The sequence below is a fragment of the Lontra canadensis genome, unplaced genomic scaffold, assembly GCF_010015895.1.
Source record: "Lontra canadensis isolate GAN:19392208 unplaced genomic scaffold, GSC_riverotter_1.0 scaffold24, whole genome shotgun sequence".
Taxonomy (NCBI): domain Eukaryota; kingdom Metazoa; phylum Chordata; class Mammalia; order Carnivora; family Mustelidae; genus Lontra; species Lontra canadensis.
Genome location: NW_022631018.1, coordinates 2501212 through 2515449, shown reverse-complemented (window position 1 = coordinate 2515449; position 14238 = coordinate 2501212). Strand labels below are relative to the sequence as shown.

The 14238-nt window shown below is 34.8% G+C and overlaps 1 protein-coding gene across 1 annotated transcript in view; it reads left to right on the top strand.

Annotated features, from left to right (window-relative positions):
- The window catches only part of HMCN1 (hemicentin 1), a 471117-nt gene that overhangs the window by 163228 nt on the left and 293651 nt on the right, over positions 1-14238 (top strand). The gene's annotated exons all lie outside the window — the stretch shown is intronic.

Here is a 14238-nt window from a genome sequence, read left to right as displayed (position 1 = left end):
GATGTGATGCCTCTTGAATCACACTTTCCTTTCAAATTTCTGATCATAGTTAAACAGCATCATCATTCTTGCTTCTCAAGCCAGAAATCTGAGTCATTCCAGACCTTCCTTCTTTTTCATGTCTCACATTAAATTGCCACTTAGGTAATGTTGAACCTAAGCTATCTTTGGCACCTATTTCCTCTTCTTCCTTCCCACTATCTACTGGTTCTTCATTATTTTTTGATTACTCTGTTTAGCTGCTCTGTTTAACTGCTATGATCCCTCTGCTTCCAGTCTTCCCTGACCCTCCCAATTCATACTTTATATTTTCCCAGTAAGATCCATTTTATGTATAATCTTAATTGTGATCCTCTCTTTCCAGCTTCCTTCTGCAATTCCTATAGATCTTCAGGGTAAGGTCTGGCATCTAGCATGGGATGTAAGGTCTTCTATGTTCTTCTCACTCCTTCCCCATCCCTCCTTCTCTCTTACCGCTTTGTATGCACACCAGCCACCACAAAATTTTGTACCTCTCAGACACGCCATGTTGTATCTTACCTCCATGTCTTCAAACTTGTTTTTCCTTCTGTCCCAAATGCTCTCCTTCTGCTTGTTGATTTGACTCCTGCTCATCCTTCAAAACCCATCTCAAGTATGGATGGCTACCTTTCCAGACAAAGCCAGATTCAATCTTCTGCACAATCATACCTGACATATACTTTTATTATTATACCTCCTAGAGTTCTGTTGTCATTGATTCACATGTTTTGGTTCTCCACTAGACTATGAGTTCCCCCATCAAGAGTATATTCATTCTTTATGGCTCTTGACTCTATACCATAGGATCATGCTTCTGTTTTCTGCCTGGCTTTTAAAAGATAAGGTTCCCATTTTTATATTTAACTCCTTTCCTCTTGTCCAAGGTATATGCATTCCCTTTTCCATTTTTATAGGTGTTGAAGGTTGTAGGACAGTATTCATCCACCCACCTGCCTCAGCTAATTCTGTAAAATGGGAAAAATACACAGTTGTTTATTCAATAAGGATCATAGTAGTATTATTTATGGAAAAACTGAATGGGAAATGAAAGAAGAGCCTTCTACTCTTGTTTCACATTTACCTAACACCCAGTCAAAGACCCAGTTGACAGGTCTTCAAGCAGAAAAAAATCTGACATTGATGATTGCCGTTTGATTGGTGTAATAAGTGGGCAGAGACATTGCAATTAATGTGGCCTTCAAAGAATGGGAGTAGAGGCAAGATTACAGTGAAGGTAACAGAACTTAAGTCTAAGGGACTTTGTTTTCTGTGAATCCCTTCCAAGGCTCTGGGAAATGAGCTGAAATGCATTCACAGAGTTAAAAATGTATGGGGAACAGAGTTGCAAAAATAAGATATTTAAACTGTGATTTGTTAAGACTGCCATATTCTTCAAATCTGACTTCCCCTTTAACACATATGCCCTTATTTCCAGTGACATTGGGGTGACTGTGACTATTTTTTTTAAATCTGTAGTTCTAAGAATGCTACAAGAACCAAGTGTGTCAGTGTATGAAGTTGAATTTTTAAAGCATCCCAGATAAGAATTTAAAAATGCTTTTTGATAAAGTGTTAGAGAAAAGATTGAATTATCATTCTATTCTCTCTTTAGAAAATATTACACATTATTTTGTTATGGGAATAGACAGTTAAAGATTATCAGTCAAAAATTCAGGAAGACCATCATAGTCTCTTGTTCATTAACAGTAACAAAATTGTTATTAATTTCTAGATTTGTCAGTTTTAATAATTTGAAATGTATATGTCTTATTTTTTTATTGCAGGTAACTATTTTTGTTCCACATTTTGTAGTTGTGACTTTGTATTTTTTTTTCTTAAGTGTGACCCCCAAACTGAATACACTTTAGGTCAAATTTGGGTCATTCCCTAAATAGGAGGTTTGGGGGGAGCATCAGTGTTCTGTTATCTTTTGCTGAAGCATCTTTCCATTGTTCCTCAGAAGCTCCTTCAGAAACCCAGAACCGACGCCCTGCTCAAAAACATGAATTTGCCAGGGGTGAAACAGAGAGGATATTTTACCCTCGTTTATGATAGCAAATGCCAAATAGGTGTGCTCTCTGTTGCTTAAACTCTGGCCTTGTAAAACTAACATAGGCAGGAAGCATACTTTCACCCTTGTGTATCTAGTATAGAACTATTATTTGGTAGAATGAATGTGCTTAAGTGTTTGTGACTTAATATCAAATCCCTTTTTAAGCCATAAATCAGTTTTATTCTTTCTTCAGTTGTTAATTTACTGTGATAATTAGGTTTAAAATAAATAAGAGATATTATTTAGTCCCTAATAGCCTATGGGTTGCTTTTTCTACTCATCCCCCACACCCCCAGTGTTGAAATTGTTCTCCTGCCTCTGTTTTACCTTTACTTTGCAATCTATTCTTTTTCAGACTAGAGAACCTATTGGTATCCTGATGGTTCTTTCTCTGACTTAATCCATTGCTTTCATTTGCTTCCCAAATTCGATTCTTGCTTTACTTTTCTCTTTTACCCTTAGGACCTCCTAAGATTTGTACAGTTGTTTCCCACTGCTCTCTCTGGAGCGATGATTTAGTTGTAGGAGCTAATAAAGTTTTACTGTAATTTAAAAGGGAGACTGAAGATGCTTGGCAAGTGCTGAATATTCACCTATATTATCACTAACGTTACCAGTAAAACCCAGACTCATTGTATAAATGGAAGGGTCCTTGCTAAAGATGAGAGGGAGTCTGGAAAGAGTTAGTGTTACTGAGGTTTTCGTGCATGCTGCCAGATTTTAAAATCTGTATAATGTTGAAGTTTTACCACATCTATAAAGCATTTCCCAATAACTTTAGTCCACATTGATGGCTCCTCTTCCTGACTGCTTAAAGCACACATTGTTACTAGCTTTTATGCCTTGTGGACCTTTCAAATCCTCCAGTTTATCTCCCCATTGAATTTACTTAAAGCTCTACTCTGACATTTGAAGGTATAAACTTCCTAAAGCTTTGTTTTTGAGTTTGTTAGTAATTCTTAAGAGGGTGTTTGGGAATATGGAAACTATGATGAGATCTTGAGAAGTTTACTTAAAAATCAAAACATATTAGAGCAGACGTATGCAAAAGGCCTCTTAGTGATGTATGGCCTGGGGACAAAGAAGCTTGCCTATAACTTGACTGAATGTTAAAATATCTAAATAATGTATGAATCAGGATCGGTGCTAATCAGTGTGACAACATAGAGACAGTTAAGTCACTAAGGTAAACAGTGTCCACCCAAGTTCTGTCTAAAAGTGAGGGATCTTCAGCCATCTGAGTTAGGGTCTATTTGGTCCAAGATGGTTATGATTAGGGAAGCAAAGAACCATAGTCTATAGCCTGTAAGATTTTCCCATCTCATTGAGAAGAGCATTTGGTATTGTGAGATTAATCAGCCAAATGCTATTAAATGTTTAATACATCTAAATCCCTTCCCTCGTCTTTTTCCCAAACTCAACAAGCACATGACAGAAAGGTAGACTTAAAAATCTAAGTGTGTATGGAGGATGTCACTTTAAACCAGGACATAATTTGAAAATTGCATAGAGTCAAAATTATGCTTGAAATCCATTCAGTCACTTCTAAATTACTAGGACATAGGCCCTTAGAAGCTCAAAATCTAATTTTTTTTCCCTCTCTCCCCTTCTCTCTCCTTTCCTCCTTTTCTCTCTCCCTCCTTACCTTCTTTTTCCTTTCTCCTTCCTCCCTCCCCCTCTCTCTCTTCTTCCTTGGGTCATTTGTAATCTAAGATTTCTTTCAAAGGTAGGAATATGAGGGGTGATGGGCACCCTATATTATAATCTTACAGTGGCTAGTAGCATGAGGTTTAGGGTTCTTTGCCTTTTTTGGAATCTTATATTTACTGGCAATGTGTTACATAGTAGAAAATGTAAGTATTTAGATGTTATAGAAAACATTTAATGAAGTAAAATTTATAAAGTTCTTAGTACAGTGCTTAGCATATAAGTACTTTTTAAATGGTAGCCATCACAAAATACATACATACATACATACATTCATACATAAAATGGTAGCTTTCAAAACAACCACACAGGTATGATTTGGAGCCCAGAATAAGTCAGCCTCTACAAGCCAACAGGGAAGTCATGTGGTCATAAAGTGTTCTGATTCCTCTTTGTAAATATATAGAGAGTTGGTATTATCAATATTGGGAGTTCAATATATGGATGTCTGCCCCAAAGAAGTAAATCCTCTACCCCAAATTGATTTAGTCTCAGTTGAAATTAAGTTCCTGAACTTAAGAAACAGATCTTAAGCCCTAGTAAATTCTTCTTGGGAATGAATTCTGTATTTGGTGTGGTTTTTCTTGGAAAATATCTTGCTAATTTTCATTTGGTGTTTGTTGTAAGGGACTAATAGGATTTTTACATGTCAAGTAGAAACCAGATGATTTTATATTTTAGCTTCCTTCCAGTAAAATGGGGGTGGGAGCTAGATCAACTACTGTTCTTAGTTGTTATAAATTAAAATTTGCTATAGTATTTGGGAATACTTTAGCTCGTAGTCTCTTCTCTAAGTCATTCAATGACTATTAAAAAAAAACACTTGAAAAGAGTCCATTTATGAAATACAGAATTTCTTTGCACTGTGAATTATTTTATGCTCTAATTTATCTTGTTTAAGTAAGAATTTCAGATACTTCAAAAAAAATTTTTTTTTTGTTTAGTAATATAAAAGACTTCCTTAGAAGAGACTGTACCTCTCTAAAGTTGTTTTTAAAAATTCTCCTCCTGGGGCACCTGGGTGGCTTAGTGGATTAAAGCCTCTGCCTTCGGCTCGGGTCATGATCCCAGGGTCCTGGGATCGAGCCCCACATTGGGCTCTCTGCTCAGCAGGGAGCCTGCTTCCTCCTCCTCTCTCTCTCTGCCTGCTTCTCTGCCTACTTGTAATCTCTATTTGTCAAATAAATAAAATCTTTAAAAAAAAATTCTCCTCCTATCTCACTTTGAGAATCTGGTGAAACTATAATTCCTCCTCCCATGTATTATGTCCAAATACTTATACAATTCTGCATATCTATTTGAGTGAAAGGCTAACTTTAATAGTACTCAAGTATCTCTTTAATTAGGGTGATTCTGTCACTCAAAAAGAGCTTGGAGTAAGTTTGGACTTTTTCCTGCTTTGCTGTAGCTAGGAGTGAGAACACAGCTAGTCTATGTATATAAGCATACACACATTTATGTATATATGTATAGACACAGCATGTATGTCTATTCACAAGGGCATGTATTTATGTACTTATGTATTTCATAATTTCTTCAGCTTGAATAACTAGGAATAGTTTTAAATTTTTTTTTAAAGATTATTTATTTATTTGTCAGAAAGAGAGAGAGCGAGCGAGAGAGCGAGAGTGCACAAGCCAGCAGACTGGCAGGCAGAGGCGGAGAGAGAAGCAAGCTCCCTGCCCAGCAAGGAGCCCTATTAGGGACTTGATCCGAGGCCGCGGAGATCATGACCTGAGCCGAAGGCAGCGGCTTAACCCACTGAACCACCCAGGCGTCCCTCGAGGAAGAGGTTTTTTTTTGTTGGTTTTTTTTTAAGATTTTATTTATTTATTTGACAGAGATAGAGAGATCACAAGTAGGCAGAGGCAGGCGGAGGTGGGGGTGGGGAAGCAGGCTCCCCGCTGAGCAGAGAGCCCGATGCGGGGCTCGATTCCAGGACCCTGAGATCATGACCTGAGCCGAAGGCAGCGGCTTAACCCATTGAGCCACCCAGGCGCCCTCAAGGAAGAGTTTTAATGAGAGAATTGAATTCAGTGAGACTTTTCCATTCTCCAATAGATAAGTATTTAGTAGAGGAAAAAAAAAAAAAAGAAATAAACCAAAAGACTCAGGCAAACACAAAAGGAATCAATGGGAGACATGAATGAAAAAAATCAATCTTTTTTTTTTTTTTTTTTTTTTTTTTAGTTTTCTAAGGTATAATTGAGAAAACTGTAGGATATATGAAGTATAAATTGTGATGACATGATATACATAGACCTTGTGAAAAGACTGACATCCATCAACTCACAAATTTATCTTTTAAAAAATTATTATTATTAACATATATTACTATTTGGTTAGAACATTTAAGTTCTACTCTTTTAGTAAATTTCAATTATATAATACAGTGTTATCAGCATGCTATGACTCCTATGTAGAATCTTAAAAAAATAGAAGTCACACTTATAAAAGCAGAGAGTAGAAGAGTGGTTTCCAGGGCTGAAGAGTGTGGGAAATAGGGAGAGGGTAAACAGATACACACCTTCAGCTAGAAGATGAATAAGGCCTGTGAGTGTAAGGTATAAAAGTTTATCTTTTATATTTTTACTATTTTAAAGTGTATTTTCTGGCTAACTAAGTTTCCTCCGTCTTTTGTAACACATTGAAGTTGTGACACATAAGAATTTTATGAAGATAAATTAATGAAATATACTTTGACACTTTCAAATAACCAGCAGGAATGACTTCACTTTTCAAAAATGTCTGAAATGTGCTCTTATTTTTTCAGCTGTTGCACATTAGAGAACTTCCATCATGTTGAAGGTTTGGTAGTTTCATACACATTTTAGGTGTTCATAGAGTTGAAAGTTGAGGGTCGCTTTTGTCATCAGTCCTCTGTAGTGTCCCCACTGAACTCAAACTTCCTGGTGCTCTTCCCATTTTGAACCCTTCCCCCAAGCCGTATTCTCTGTATGACTTCGGCAAAATACTCATTCCACCGGAAAGTCTTTAAAAAAAAAAAAAAAATCTGACAACCTTATAATACAAATTATTCCTTATTTTTCATACCTCTAGCACAAGCATTATATAAATCTGTCCTATAAATCACCAATCACACTCGTTTATGAGTCCTTACTATTAGAAAAGCTCATTGCACGATTTTCCAAATTAAGTATTAGAAAAAATAATACAAATGGGTATTATTAGCAAAAGACCTTTTCAGATCTCAAAGGGTGACATCTCAAAGTGATTTGCTAAAATTTGCAAACTGTGTTTGTATAAAATCTGAAGGCCAACTCATTCATCTATGATGAGAAATCTAATTGCCATAAGTCTAGAACACTTGTGTTGACACGGCTAGTGCATTCATTCCCTGCAGGCACATATACAAGGGGGACAGATTATCATCTGAAAGTTTCCTGGAATCAGAGCAAGGGGAAATTTGTTCCAAGGCTCTATTCCAAGCCATTATGTATGGATATCCATGCTCCTTATCACAGGATGATGTATTTCCTCCTTTGTGTAAGTTCTTGGTGGGAAGGAGCTGCAAGGGAAATGTCATGACTTTAAATTCCATGATAATCTGGATCTCTCAACTGAACTCCAGTTCCGCATAACCAACCACCTCCTTTGTACTTCCACTTGGATGTCTAATAAATAGAGGTCTTAAATTTAGCATGCCCAAGCTGAGAGCCTCCACATCCAGCTTATTCCATCACCCTATTAAATCAACTCTCTCTGCAGTCTTCTCAGTCTTGGGTAAGGGCAACAGAGAGGTATCAGCCTCAATCCCCATGTCTAGTCTTCAGGAAACTTTGTCAAGCCTGACTTCAGTAAGCATCCAGACCTGGTCACATCTCATTGCCCCACTGCCACAACCCTGATCTGGGTCACTCTGGGTCATCTCTCACCCAGATTATTGCAGTGTTCGTATCTGATCTCCTTGCTTCTCTCCTTGAATTCCCTAGACTCTAATTTCAACACAGAGGCTGGAGAGATCTTTTTAACACATGTCCTATCATGTAACTCCTGAGCTATCAAGGCTTAGATCAAATCTGCTGTCCAAAGACAAGAATAGGTAGGCTCATAGTACTATATACTTACTCTTGAAATAAAAGTGAGTAGCATAGTTTACATGACCACATACCTGTTGTATAATTGGGAGTTCTCTGAATTAATGTCTCTGCAGAACAGATTTTTTAAAGGGAAATTAATAAAATGTGCTATTTTGAAGCTTATGTGTATTATAAATACTCAACAATAATAGGAACAATTGTTTAGATTTCATACCAACCAAGATTTTTTTTTTCCAAAGAAGAATTTTTGACTGATGTTTTTTACTATGACATGGAGATATTAAAAAAACAGACCAACTTTTAGTAAGTTTTATTATTATTTTCCTACAGACAGTACCTCTTTATTGCCTCCATTTAGGGTGACTGCTGACATTGTCAGCTTTTAGTATACTCTTGGCTTGGACTTTATCCCAGATGTAACTGGGAATCATTAAAACCTTTTGAGTAGAAAAGTGCATCACAGTTTGGGGCTATACACTGAGTGTTTGTATTTTCATCTTGCTTACTTATTACTAGAAAGTAAGCTAGTTAATTTGTTTTTAATGTCTGTCCCATTTATCCAACTAGGTTGTCATGTCTTATAAGGTAGGAAATGTGTTTCTATTTCTTTGGTATGCTTTATAATATGCTGTACTATCCTTTATGTTCAGTAGATGCTCAACAAGTACTTGGTGACTCTAAGAATATTCCGAATTATAGGCTCCATGCTATGCTGCACAGTAGAAATGAACTTGGACCTTGGGGCGGGGCAAGGGGGGTGTGGGAGAGGCTGTCCTGGTTATCCCAAGGATCAGCTCTGCTCTGGCTAAGAGAGAGATGATCTCTGCCTGCCTCTGATATTACATATATGTATGTATCATATAATATGTATCATATATATATATATATATCATATATACATATGATGATAGCTTCATCATAGATGAAGCCTGCCTCTGCTATTACATAGGGTCTACCATAAAAATGTAGCAAGTCTTTCTCAATGACTCTCAACATCAAATACAATGTAGATTTAAAGACTTTAATATTTATATATAATTTAATTCTTGATAATTTGTTGCCCAATAGTGATAAAAACATACAGCTAATCAGATTACTGTTTTGCTTGCCACTTCTCATTAAAAACACCTGCATTGATTGTTGTCTTTCACTACTTATATTTCTGATTTATTCTTGAAAACTGCCATTTTTTTCTTTATTATACTTCAGAAATGTACAAGATTACTGGGATCAAAAGGCCAGACCTGCTTCTTTCTCGTTGTATGACTTACAGACTTTGGGATCTATGTCTCCATTTTTTTTTCATCTATAGAATGGAGATAACCATAACTGTGTTGAAGAGTTGTTACAAATTTGTTGGACCTGGCATGTAATAAACACTGTAAAAGTGCTTGCTATTATTAGTAGTAATGTTACACCAATCTTTTTTGGAATGGGTTCTGATTATTAGATGGGTACATTTACACCTAACTCAGCCTTTTACGTTGCTCTTGCTTTATTGAATTCATTTTCTGACTAACTTTCTACCATTTCTGAACTTGAAAATCTGCATTCAGTGCTACAGAGAAGCATACATGTTGGAATTTAAATAGGAAAAAACTGACTTAATTTAGAGGTTACTCCATTGGATTTTTAAATCCCAAGCTAACTATTCAAATAAAGAAAAACTTAATGGAGCTTGGTGCTCACATTTAAGACCACACATGCAAGTTTGTACCCTATTCAGCTTCTGTGTTGAAAATTCAGTGCGGAGAGAGGGTTTGTCACAAATGAATACAGAGCCAAATGCTACCTTTTCACACACTCTTAAGTCTAAAGGTAAAGATCTGACTTACAGTTAATTTCTCCTTCACTTTCTACCTCCCTCTTTCCCATTTCCCCCCTCTCCCACAAATGTTTATTAGGAATTTACTATATCCCATGTATGGTATTGGCTTCAGAAGATATAGTAGTGACCATGTCTGCCATGCTCTGTACTCTCTCTCATGGGACTTAAAGTTTAGTAGGGAAGAAAAACAATAAACAACAATAACAAAATACAAATATATGTGTAATTTAATTACAAATTGTGTCTAACACCTTACCATATTTCCGTTTTTCCAGTGAATGGAGAAAAGATATTCTGGGGAAATTCATTTGGATATAATTCATTACATTAAAAAATCTTTCCAACTTGAATCAAAAAGAATAAAATTCCTAGGAATAAATTTAACCAAGGAGGTAAAAGAAGTATATACTAAAAACTGTAAGACTTTGGTTAAATTATGAATAAATAAAATGGGCATAGGATCTGAATAGACATTTTCCCAAAGAAGACATCCTGGTATGTCATACTGGTTAACAGGTATGTAGAAAGATGTTCAGTATCACTCATCATCAGGGAAGTGCAAATCAAAACCACTATGAGATTCTACCTCACACCTGTTAGAACAGATCTTACCAAAAAGACTAGAAATAAGATATGGAGAAAAGGGAACCATTGTGCACTCTTAGGGGGAATGCCGCCCTTATGGAAACTAATGTGGAGGTTCCTCAAAAAATGCAAAGTAGAACTATCATATGATCTATTGGTTCCACTTCTGAGTTTTTATCCAAAGAAAATGAAAACAATAACTTGAAAAGATATATGCACCTCCTTGTTCATTGCAATATTATTTTCAATAGCCAATACATGAAAGCAATCTGAGTTTCTATAGACAGATGAATGAATAAAGAAGATGTGGTATATAGGTACTTGGGAATATCTTTCAGCAATAAAAAGAAGGAAATATTGCCATTTGTGACAACATGGATAGACCTGGAGGACCATATTTCATTATGTTAAGTGAAATAAGTCAGGCAGAAGACAAATACTGCATGATCTCACTTATAGGAGAAATCTAAAACAAAACCAAAAACAAAACAAAAACTTAACTCATAGCTACAGAGAACAGACTGGTGGTTGCCAAATGTGGAGGGTGGTAGAGGGGTGAGAGACATGAATGAAGGGGGTAAAAAGGGACAAACTTTTAGTTATAAATAAAGTCTTGGGGATGTAATCATTAATAGTACTGTAGTGTATATTTGAGAGTTGCTAAAACAGTGAATCTTAAAAGTTCTCATCAATATATCCTGGTTTTGTGCTTTGAAACAATACTTGCATTTCATTCCAGAGTGGAATAGACATGAACTTACTTTTAAATACTGATCATTACATAGGATGCAAAAAGTTTATACTAAGAGAGTATCTTCAGGAATACAGGGACTTATATAAAATATAATTATTGAGCTAGAATCTGTCTGGTTAGGTGTTTAAAAGGAGTAAGAACTCTTGAATATCAGTTTCCTCATCTATAAAGTACAGGAGCTGTATTAGATGGTTTCAAAGTTCCTTTGAGGTATAAACTGGACAAATCATTAGAGAAACATTTTTGCATTAAAATTTTTAATGTATAATTAATCGTTCCATAGTGGTTTGAAACTGTTTTTATGTTGGTAAAAATGCACCAATCCAAAGATTCTCACATTATTATGTTCAATTTGTCATTAAAACAGAAAATCATTTCCAATCTCAGGAGGACATTTTTCAGGTTAGACAATTAAAGATTTTTTTTTTCTTATATGTGACAATGTAAGAGGCCAGAAACCCCACTAATGGTGATAATGTAGCTTGCAGTGATCTACTTGTATTCATGTGCTGGTAAAGTCTATATTTTCTAACAAAATGGATTTCATCTGTTTTCAATTTGATTTTTCTTATAAGAGGATAAAAAAGTGATTTTTCAGAAGTCTGTACTGTATCTTTCACAAGTAATGTTATGATACATAGTAATCCCTTTGTGAAAGCCTCGTAAATGTTGATGAATTGGAAATGGGATTGAGTAAACCCAAAAGTGGTTATATTCCATTCCATTTGAACACATTTACCTTAGGAAATGCAACTAAATTAGAAAGTCTTCCATTCTTATAAGAATGCCTAAAACTTAGTGATTTCTGTGCATACCTAATAGACGATGGATAGATATCCAGTGATAGATTATAACCTCCCTGCATGGAGTTTGAAGGAAAGATATATTTGAGGAGCCAACCAGAGATAATAATATGCATTTAAAGAGGATGAAAAAAAAAAGAAAAGAAAAGAAGGATGTGTAAAGAATTTCTTCCATTTCTGTTGCATTTCATTGTTAAACTTGAGGTACTATGCAATTCTTGTTTTCTAATTCTTCTTTTCCTAGTCAGTTGAGAATTATTTATAGCCACATTATGTGTCTTGCCCTTAAAACAAATGTTCTATTCATTTATTCAATTTTTTCTTGTTCTCTTGCCTCTTTTGTCTCTATGCCAGACATTACCTCAAACTTTATTATCAGTCAAATTTATCAATTGCTTTCTGAGACAATAAGCCAATCTTTCCCATTTCCTTGAGTTAGGCAGCCATGTTCTATGTATAAGAAATAAAAATGTCAACACTCTAATTATTAAAATGTGTTTTATTTGTGGTCAAATATTACAACAAGTCTAATCTCTGCAGCCATATGGACAGATTTGATGAACAGATGATCCATACATTTCTGCTCAAGCAAGAACACTGAGAACCCATTTTTCAAATATAGCATCTGTTTCTTTAGACAATTATGCTGATATATGCTTCACTTCATATGTAAAATTCCTGGTGCCTTATAAAGTTAAAATTTGAGGAAGTCTATCATTTCATTTTAGAGGTAATTAATTGTAATGAATTTGGTTTTTCTATTCAATTTGTCTATGACACCACTATAAGGTGTTTTTGTTTTTTTGGAAAATACCACTTCAGTGTATTAGTCCTCTGCTTTCACCCCTTCAATAATTTTTCACTGTGGTGTTTAGGATAAAATCCAAAGATCATATCCTGACTTTCTGACAATACATAGTCTGCCCTTGATACAAGCTTCCAACTTCATGTTCTGCTACTTCTTCTGAACACTGAAGTAGCCACTTGGCTTCAGTCATGTTCCCAACATATATGGAAAACTTCTGTTTTTGTGTGTTTTTTCAGGTCCTCTCTTCTACCTGGAAGGACTTTGCCTTTCTTTTTTCATTTACAGAATTATTTTGTTCCATTTTATTTTATTTTATTTCTTTTCAGTGTTTATTTGACGTTTATGCATGATTTTTTTCACTTGGCTTTTGAAGCCATTGTTGAAATATTCATTTAGGGGAAGAGAAGGGAACTGAGATATAGTGGGAAGGAAACCTGAATATGTACTATCTGACAACTATATGATAGGCACTTTATATATGTCATTTCAACAAGGGATCCCTGTTCCCATAATATTCTTTTATCTAAGAAGACATCATTATTATCATCATTATGACCAACTTCATGCACATTAATGCATATCCCACTTTCATCACATGTAGAGCATACCACTTGTATGTACATGTAGAGCATGTACATATGTACATCATATGTAGAGCATACGGTATTAGGTATACCAAGATCAAAGAGATGTCTTTTCTAAAGAAAAGACAGGAAGATTTTTTTTTAAATAAAATAATATATAAAACATGCAAAAATCTTAGTGAACACTAGCCCAGAGAAGAAGGGACTTTACTAAATATTGATTAAAATACTTGCTCAGTACCTGGAAAAGTACCTTGAACCATAAAATTTTGTTTTATGAATGAATATAATTACCTTACTGTTGTTATTTATATGATAATATGTGTTAGCCAATTTCCACCTTCTAGAGGACAAATATCAAGATATAGTTTTTATGGAGAGTGAAGTTTTTGCACAGTATTTGTTGTTTCCTTAATTGTTTAGTGAGTACTGTTATTGTAATTTTAAAGTGTTTTAATTTTGAATAGTTAGGCTATAGCTTAATATTCAGCTCTGGTTAGTGTTTTATGAATAATTACAAGGAAAATTATTCACAACAGGATATAATCTTGAAAGACATATGAACCAGAGAAAGATCAGAGGTGGGTTAAAGATTACCATGATTTAGAATTAATTGTAGTAAGTTTGATTAAGCAATACCTATCCAGACATGCACTATTTGTTTAATGAGAAATTGCATTTGCTGTTGCAGAACACTTCTGAGAACCAGAAGTCTTTCTTGTTCACAATGAGGCATTAACACGTTTTTATAATCCAATTTCTTAATATTTTCCCTAAGACTACTTTTCAAAATACACAACTTGAATTGGTTCTAATTTGAAATATTTTTCTATGATTTAAAAAATGCAGGGGTCATTTTTCCTATTGTTTTGGTACTTATTTATTTTATTATAAAAAATGAATATTTTGCTGGTCTTGCAATTATTTTTCAATATTTAATATACTATATATAGTACAATATTCTATATATAATTAATGTATACTATATCCCAATAATTCATAGACCCAATATATTGAAATTGGATTAGGTAGTT